The 8,857-nt window shown below is 37.6% G+C and overlaps 1 pseudogene across 1 annotated transcript; it reads left to right on the top strand.

Annotated features, from left to right (window-relative positions):
- Positions 1–819: 819 nt before the first annotated feature.
- On the top strand, positions 820–8,044 carry LOC147486016 (U-box domain-containing protein 45-like; annotated as a pseudogene). The gene is made up of 6 exons (XR_015201881.1): positions 820–1,129; positions 1,314–1,405; positions 1,553–1,738; positions 3,120–3,231; positions 3,373–4,544; positions 7,119–8,044. The product of XR_015201881.1 is annotated as a U-box domain-containing protein 45-like (transcript).
- The last annotated feature ends 813 nt before the right edge of the window (positions 8,045–8,857 follow it).

Here is an 8,857-nt window from a genome sequence, read left to right as displayed (position 1 = left end):
AAATGGGCTAGTGTTAATATCTATTGAAAATAAATTTTTAAAGAAAATTAACTTTGAAAGCTTTTTGCCGTCAAAAATGCGAGAAGGGAATATTTCGATAATCCATTTTGTGTTGATGGAAGAGTACTCGAAGAGGGCCACATTTCGCTGTTTGCACGGGGCATTGAAAACTCAGGGACGGCCCTAATTGTGGTATGGTGTTTTGCTGCACCAAACCATTAGACTTAACCGGGATGATTCTAGAAAGTAGAAACTAGAAAGCCTCCTAGAGGGCTTTTAGACGTCACGAAGTATTCTGAAGGAAGTTACCGCGGGACTAATGAGTGGTGTCGGTGTTACACTGTTTAGTGTTTACTCAACGTGCACCATTGGACCTATCAGAGTCTTTCTCCCAACGAGTTGCGAAATCCTGCAATTTGAAGTTGTGGTTAAAAACATGTCCATGTGCGCGCCGTTAGTTAAATAATAATAATAAAAAAGAGATTTTTGATTAAAATGGAATATGCCTTATGTCTCCATCTCCGTACGCTTGCATGGAAACATCCGCTGACGTCCCAATCAAAATTACATAATTACAAAACCTCACAACTTGAATAAACTTGGTTAGTGGATCAATAAGTAGAGATAATAGATGGCAACTACTAACTGACAAACGAGAAAGTCGGCAAATGTCGGCCAGTAATCCGGGAGATAAAAGCGGCAAAAAAAATACGAATCTCCATTCCCATTTTTAATCATTAATCAAATAAAAAACAAAATCATATGTACAACAACGTTGGACACTTTTCTGTCCACCAACAACGTATTTGTAATATTGAAGGCCCGGACAACAACTGGCTTATTTATAAGATTGAAGCGGACATAAAACTGTCCAGCCAAGTTACAGACCAGAAAAACCACACTCCAAATAGTATCTCATGTGTCTGTTTCTGTCCATGTCTCATTTGTACACTCCGTAATAATCGGTCTTCCACAAACAATTTGATCCAAACCCTAAACCTAAATAATATTTTTTATATTTTATATTAGGTCTCGTCCAAAATATAAATCTAAATATAAATCTGAATTTGTTGTTTTCAATTAAATGCTTGCTGATGAAGCCACCGTGGCAGTTACTTTTCTTTTTCTGGTATGTTTGTTTATTATTTATTCTGTTACAACATTTTGTTTTCTTAGAAATTGTGAAATAATATTTCCTAATTTGGTAAGTTTTTATTTAAACTTTGTCTGCCATTTTTATGAATTATATATTTTTTTCATTTAGAGATCTGATTGTTTGATGATTTGGTAATTATGTTTGTTTTGAATTTCAGCTGAATTGAGCTTTTGTAATAATATATATTAATTGGGAGTAATGGATGTCGCCGAGGTAGAAGAAAGCCTTTTTGCCGTCAGCGATGCCAAGGTAAATTACGTGTTATATTGGATTCAGTGGTAGCGATGAATGGGATGTATATTAAATGTGATAATGCCAGAGTGGCATTAGAAATTTTTATAAGGTTCAAGTTTATTAACTGAAGTGAAATGGTGGATGGTTTTTTGTTTTGTACAGCTACATAGAGGAATGTGCAGCACGCTTTCGGCAATTGTTTGTAAAATTTTAGGAATTTTTCCTGACTTAGAAGCAGCACGGCCAAGGAGCAAGTCGGGTATTCAAGCTCTATGTTCTTTGCATATAGCACTTGAAAAGGCCAAGAATCTTCTCCAGCATTGCTCAAATTGTAGTAAACTTTACTTGGTATGGTTGCTTTTAATAGTTTTTTAGTTAATTGTGTAAATGACGTACGACAAGGTCATCAATAAAGCCATATTACTGTCTCTTCTTATTATTTTTTTCTACTAGAAGTTTTGCAGTTTATAGTATTCATAGTAGATTTTTATCATTGGGTTAGGTAGCATCACTTTGTAGGTTGTGCAACACTTTATATGCTGATTTCGTAGTGTTCATAATGAATTTTTACTTATTTAGTTTCTTTTGATAAGATAAGAAATGTTGATCAACTATTCGTCCATTCGCAATTATATTCCTTGTTAACAGCTCCATAAGAACACATTGAAGGTTCCTTATATGTGTTTTTGATGTGCATTTCATGTGATGTACTTACCTATGTGTTGGATTCATACAAACCCGATTGCACATAAGAACTTATGCACCACGAGGGAATTAGATCATTTAAATGTTACTGAATGAAATGGATGTTTCTCTCTCTCTCTCTCTCTCTCTTTTTTTGATAACTAAATGAATGCTTCTCCTAAGTTGTCACCTTTAGGCTCTGTTTGGCCATGTGAAATTCGGTAGTACTCGGCCATGTTTAGGGTATGGAAAACAAGTGGTGGATACTCAAAAAGTAGTTACTCTAGAAACTGTTTTCTTTAGAGAGATTGTCTCATGTTGTTTTTCATTGTTTTTTTTCAACTCCCCCAATAGAATAAAATCCAAAAAAAAAAAAAAATCGACAAAAGAAAACCTGTATTAATAACTTCAAAAAGAAAAATCAAACTTCAATTCAACATAATTTCATTGAAGAATCAAAGTGATGGTCGGTCGATTGGAATGGAGACGGTAAAGAAGAAGAAACCATAGACCATTTATGTTTTTTTTGTTGCTTGCTCCTCCTGTTTATGATATATAATTTTAATTTGGAAAGGTAAAGGGAGAAATTTGTGAGAGAAGAAAATGAGTGGGTGAAGAAGAAGACTCAATTTTTTGAGTGTATAACTTGAATGAATAATAAAAGGATGTTTTCTCTCTCCTGTATTTCTCTTGTGTATTACGTTATCTCACCTAAACCTAAAGATCCACTATACATATTTTTTCTGGTTTCACAATCTACCTGGTTTATACCCTACTCATTAGTTTGGCCCCAATTCATAAAATGGGCCGGGACCAAACACTAAGACCTAGTATCAGGGTCTTATTCCTTCTACTGGTTGGGCAATTCATGCTGCCAAACAGGGCCTTAAGATTATATGTGATTTTATCTATGTGACTGAAAATCTAGGTGGAGTTTTTATGATGTGCACCTGATCATGTTTCCACTATACACCTGAGCACAGTGTGGTTAAGTACTATTAAGCATCTTCCCTGATGTCCCTCCCCTTTCTTCAATTGGTTGTAGGCTATAACTGGGGATTCTGTTCTCCTAAAATTCGAGAAGGCAAAAAATGTGCCCTTGAGGAAAGTCTCAGGCAGCGTCCGAAGGCATTGTTCCAGAAGCTATTGGCTGTCAGGTAGCTGTTGTACACTGTTATCTTTTATTCTCTTTTTAGGCCTTTGGCACTTTTCTTCTGTTGCTTTATGTTGAAGCTTTTTGTGATTTTTGTTTTTCTTTATAGTAATTTTCCTTCTGTTTATAATCTTATACCTTTCAGATCTCAGATGTTGTAGTTGAACTTGAGGGGACTGAATTTTCACTTGATCCACTAGAGAAGCAAGTTGGCGATGAAGTGATTGCATTGCTCCAGCAAGATAGAAAATTTAACAACAACTGCAATGATATTAATGAGCTTGAAATCTTTCACCAAGCTGCTTCAAGGCTTGGCATTACATCTTCTAGGGCAGCTCTCACAGAGAGAAGAGCTCTTAAGAAGCTGATTGATAGAGCACGAGCTGAGGAAGATAAAAGAAAGGAATCCATTGTGGCTTACCTCTTACATCTCATGAGAAAGTACTCCAAGCTATTCAGAAGTGAATACTCAGATGACAATGATTCACAGGGATCCTCTCCTTGTTCCCCTACTGTTCAGGGTTTGTTTGACGAGTTCGGTGGACCTGGAGTGAATGGGCAAGCTTTTGATAGGCAGTTCTCAAAGTTGAGTTCTTTTAATTTTAAGCCTAGTGGTAGGAGATGGGGCAAATGGCAGTACCACCTGAGGAATTGAGGTGTTCAATTTAGATTTGCAGCTCATGTATGACCCTGTCATAATCTCGTCTGGGCAGACTTACGGCGAGTTTGCATTGAGAAATGGTTCAGTGATGGGCATAGCACCTGTCCGAAGACTCAACAACAGCTCATCCATCTTTGTTTAACTCCCAATTACTGTGTTAAGGGTTTAATTGCTGGATGGTGCGAACAGAATGGTGTTCCTCTTCCTAGTCGCCACCAGATTCTCTTGACCCTAAATTACTGGCGGCTGGCATTATCAGAGTGTGACTCAACAAATTCTAGATCCATGGGAAGCATTGGCTCCTGTAAGTTAAAAGGAGTAAAGGTGGTTCCCCTTGAGGAGAGCGGCAACGAGGAACATGAAGGGAATGAACTGGAAGATATGTCTGGCAGAGAATGTGAACTGGACATGTTTGAAAGGTACAAGAACCTACTGGCCATTTTAAGTGAAGGGAAAGATATGAATCGAAAATGCCAGGTGGTTGAAGAAATACGGCTTTTGTTGAAGGACGATGAAGAAGGCAGGATTTATATGGGGGCTAATGGTTTTGTTGAGGCACTGGTGCAATTTTTGGGCTCTGCTGTTGATGAGGGACATGATAAGGCTCAAGAAATTGGTGCTATGGCTCTCTTCAACCTTGCTGTCAATAATAACAGGTGCCATTTTTTTTCTCCTTGCCCCATTCTCCACATATTTCTGTTTGGTCCTTTGCCATTTTTTATTATCATTTTTGCACTAAAAGTGTTGCCGTATGATATTACTTCTACTAAATTGTGTTTTGAAAAGCAACTGGTCCGGCTTTGTAGATACTAATCTTAATATTCTCTCGTGGTAATCACCATATCACAATAACACCTACTTGATGACCTGAACTGTAAAAAGTGTTGAATGGTGCCCCGTTTTTTCCAGTACTCGGGTCTGTTCTCGATCCGTATCTAGGCATTTTCTTCTAATGAGGCTCCCAATATCCGTGTTGGCTGACATCCTGGTCTAATGCTTTATAAAACTGTAATCCCATGAGGCTATGAGAATGGGTAATGACATTCCTATAGACAATTGAGACTCTTTTTTCTGAATATTCCTGTTTGGTAATCACCGTTTTTAAACGATGTTATACTAGTAATCTTAAAATGTATTCTGATTTGGTTACTATTTTCAGACTATCAGCAGCAATGTGCTCATAGTATCTAAGCTGTCATATAGGATGAGGAATGAGCACTGCATAAATAATCTTTAATATTTTGTCGTACCTCTGGACAGAATTGTTGTTTTTATTATACGCCTATGTGAGTATTTATATTGTCCATTCCAACTTTCAGCTAGTAAAATTATATTGTATTTTACTTCTTAAGGTGGCAGTTTACTCACTCTTTGTAAATTTGGTATCTTACTCAAAATCAATTGGTGGTGAACTTTAATACTATACTGCAAAGCTGTGAACATCCCATATGGGATTATACTAAACTTCTCTACACGCCCCCCTCACTTCTGGTGTTACTTGAGCCTAACACGTGGGTACTTGGGTGACATGGAATAAACGGGCCCTTATGGCTCAAAACACAATAACGTGCTATGATACTGTCTTAAGATAGTCGTTTTTTTTTTTTTTTTTTTTTTTTCTTCATATATAAGTCCACAGTAACACGAAGGCCACCTTTTTTTTTTTGTAATGGACAAAACGACTTCCTTTGTTTAATCAGTGTGGATGTTGGCGTATATTCTTTGGCACCAACAATGCAACTGTAAACAATTAAGAGGATGCAACATAACTTTAACAGAACTTATAATCCCTAATTGCAAAAAACCGGCAACACAGATAATCTTTAAGATTACACTTACTTTATTCCATCAAGGATTCAGAAAACACACGCGTACAAACTATGTCATCAAACAAAAGAGAGAAAAGAAAAAGGAAAAAAGAAAAAAAAGAAGAAGAGTTCTTGTAAACTCCAACCAAATTAGTCTTTTCTTTATTTAGAAATCAAGAAAAAAGAAGAGATAATTGAAGAAGAAAGATGGAGAGAAGAAGAAAAAATTTAAGGTAGTATAACCAATTGTATTTGTGGCCCAAACATTTGGGCATCCAACTCAAAACCAATTAACTATGAGTCGACAGGCCTGAGAACTATAATGCCATGCTGCAAGGCTTTATATATCCCATGTGGTACTACACAACTTCTCAGCACAACATATTTTTATTTTATTTTTTTGATTGACAAGCCTGTTTTAAATGAGATCAGTTACCTCTTTGATATTGGCGGGGTTCGAGCCCTAGACCTCTAGTATCATCACCCAAAGGTTTTACCGACTTTGCTAAAGTGATTTATAGTTCTTTGTTCATTCTTTGATTCATTCTGAATCACTACTCCAGTGCATCAAGATTCATTTATGCATTAGGGTTGTTGGCGATCTTCTGAGGGTGTAAATCTATGTTGCATGGGTACGCCTATTATTCCGGCGTGTCCCGTGTCGTGCCGACACCGACGCGACACAGATTCGCCATTCGAATCAATACTCAGTTTCAAAGAAAAAAATAAAAAAGATTAAGAAAGAAGGAAGAGAGCGAGAAATGGAGTAGACTGACCTGATGTTGTCGGCTGTGCACCTTCTTCCTCCATGGCGGCGGCTGCAACCCAGATCTAGGATTTGTTTAACACAATTAAGAAGAAGTGGGCTTTTAATAAGTGATGTGGGCTTTAATAAGTGACGTGGGCTTGGGCTATTTTCATTTTTTCTTCCATAGATAGGATTAAATGGGGCTTTTAATAAGCAATGTGGGCTTGGGCTTTTTTGGAATGGTTATATTCAAGATCTAAACTTGTTTTAAATGGCAAATGGGCTTTATCAAAATCTATATATATATATATATATATATATATATATTTTTTTTTCTATATATATTTTCTATTTAAAATAATTTATCTTTTAATAAAATATAATATTAAATTAAAATATTAGCCGTGTCCCCGTGTCTTGATTTTCAGACCTTGCTGTGTCCAAATCGCCGTACCCGTGTCCAAACCGGACACTCCTACCCGTACCCATGCAACACAGATTGTAAATAAATGAAATTACAAATCATAGTATCTAACAATGCCTTCAAGTAAAGTGATTGTCATACATGCATGATGCATTTGTTCCTCCTCTATTTTGGTCTAGGCTTTCAGCAAGCAGATTCCTTTTATTTTGATAAATACGATTTCCCGCTCTTAATGATTCATATGTTTCAGGAACAAGGAGATGATGCTATCTGCAGGAGTAATTCCGCTACTAGAAGATATGTTTCTCAATTCAAAATCCTACGAACCTGCTACTGCTTTATTTCTCAACCTCTCCTGTCTGGAAGCAGCGAAGTCTATAATTGGGTCTGGCCAGGCAGTTCCATTCTTCGTACAGATCCTTCAAACCAAATCATCTCCGCAATGCAAGCTTGATGCTCTTCATACCCTATACAACCTTTCCACCCTTGTATCAAATATTCCCGGCCTTCTTTCCGCCGGTATTATAGATGGTCTTCAGGCCCTCCTTACAAGTCCAGTAGCCCAATGGGCTGAAAGAACGATTGCTGTCTTGAGTAACTTAGCTTTAAATAATTCAGGAAAAGATGAAATTATGTTGGCGCCAGTCCTTGTTAGTGGGATTGCTTCTATTTTGGACACAGGTGAGCCCATTGAGCAGGAGCAAGCTGTTTCCTGTCTTTTTATTTTATGTAATGGGGATGACAAGTGCAGTGAAACTGTATTACAAGAAGGGGTGATACCGTCACTCGTGTCAATCTCAGTTAATGGGACTACAAGAGGGAAGGAGAAAGCACAAAAGTTGCTGATGTTGTTCAGGGAGCAGAGACAACGGGACCCATTGCCTGTTCAGGTACAAAAGCCGAATGAGAGTATTGAAGAATCCTCACCTGTTCGAGTCAAAGCCACTGTGTAAAATCGACTACTAGGCGGATTGGGAGGGGTTTGAGTTCTATATGGAGGAGCAAGAATTTTTCTGTTCACTAGTACTGTGGACCTAGTTTTGGCCCCCATGTAAATTTTCTTGTATCGGTTTTTTCCACATTTCCCTTATTCTTCTCCACAGACATTATTTATTTTCCTCCCTGAAAGAAGGAGATGTACAGGCAATCGTTATATTTAGGTTTTTACTTTTTTAATTTCTTTCTCCTTACTTTGTTTAATTAAGTGCTCAGGAGAGGAATGAGATTGCAGTGTCAGGCCAGTGATAGTCCTACCAGTTGCTATCGTGAATATCAATTACTACTGAAGGAGATGTTAGGGTGATTTTGCAGCCGAGTTGGTATTAGAAGATGCTATATCTTTTATCTATCAATAGTATACTTGGGTATGTTATAGCTGTATTAGAAGTTTTTTGTCTCCATTGGAATAATCTGGTAGGCTTGGGCATGTAGTTAAGCCGAATATTTGCCAGGAACAAGGTCTTAGTTTTGCTGTCTTCATGTGGGTAGGATGCAGAGATAAATCATGTTCTAACTCTGCACATACTGCAGGTTTGTCAGATACAAGATGTTAAATGTGCTGTTTCCATGTAGGAAGGAACCCCGGATACAGGGATGATTCCTGTTCTAACTCACTTGGAAGTGGAACATAATCCCATGGATTGGGTGAAGATGTCTTGCAAAGAGCCAAAGGGTAGCGAGAAACTGAGAACTCCACCATCTGAACCCTTGAGAACAGAAAATTAGATCTCTTTGCGAATTTGAGTTCTATTGCACCAATATATTCTAGCCAGACTCTGGTAGTTAGTCCCCGTACTTTCCTTGTGAAGGCCATGCTGAATACTTTAGCAATGATATATGCCTTACCACTTGATGTGGCCTTGGGTTTACAGAGCAAGGACTGTTCCTACTTCCTAGCCTAGAATCAGTTCTCGTGACAGGGATTTCCGTGTTCCTCTATTTCTGTATGGAACCTGAACAGAAAACCAAAGAATTTGAATTGGCAAAAGA

Source organism: Coptis chinensis, chromosome 7, assembly GCF_015680905.1.
Source record: "Coptis chinensis isolate HL-2020 chromosome 7, ASM1568090v1, whole genome shotgun sequence".
In the NCBI taxonomy this organism is placed as follows: domain Eukaryota; kingdom Viridiplantae; phylum Streptophyta; class Magnoliopsida; order Ranunculales; family Ranunculaceae; genus Coptis; species Coptis chinensis.
The sequence above is the reverse complement of the archived record's forward strand: the minus strand, read 5'-3'. Positions and strand labels throughout refer to the sequence as shown.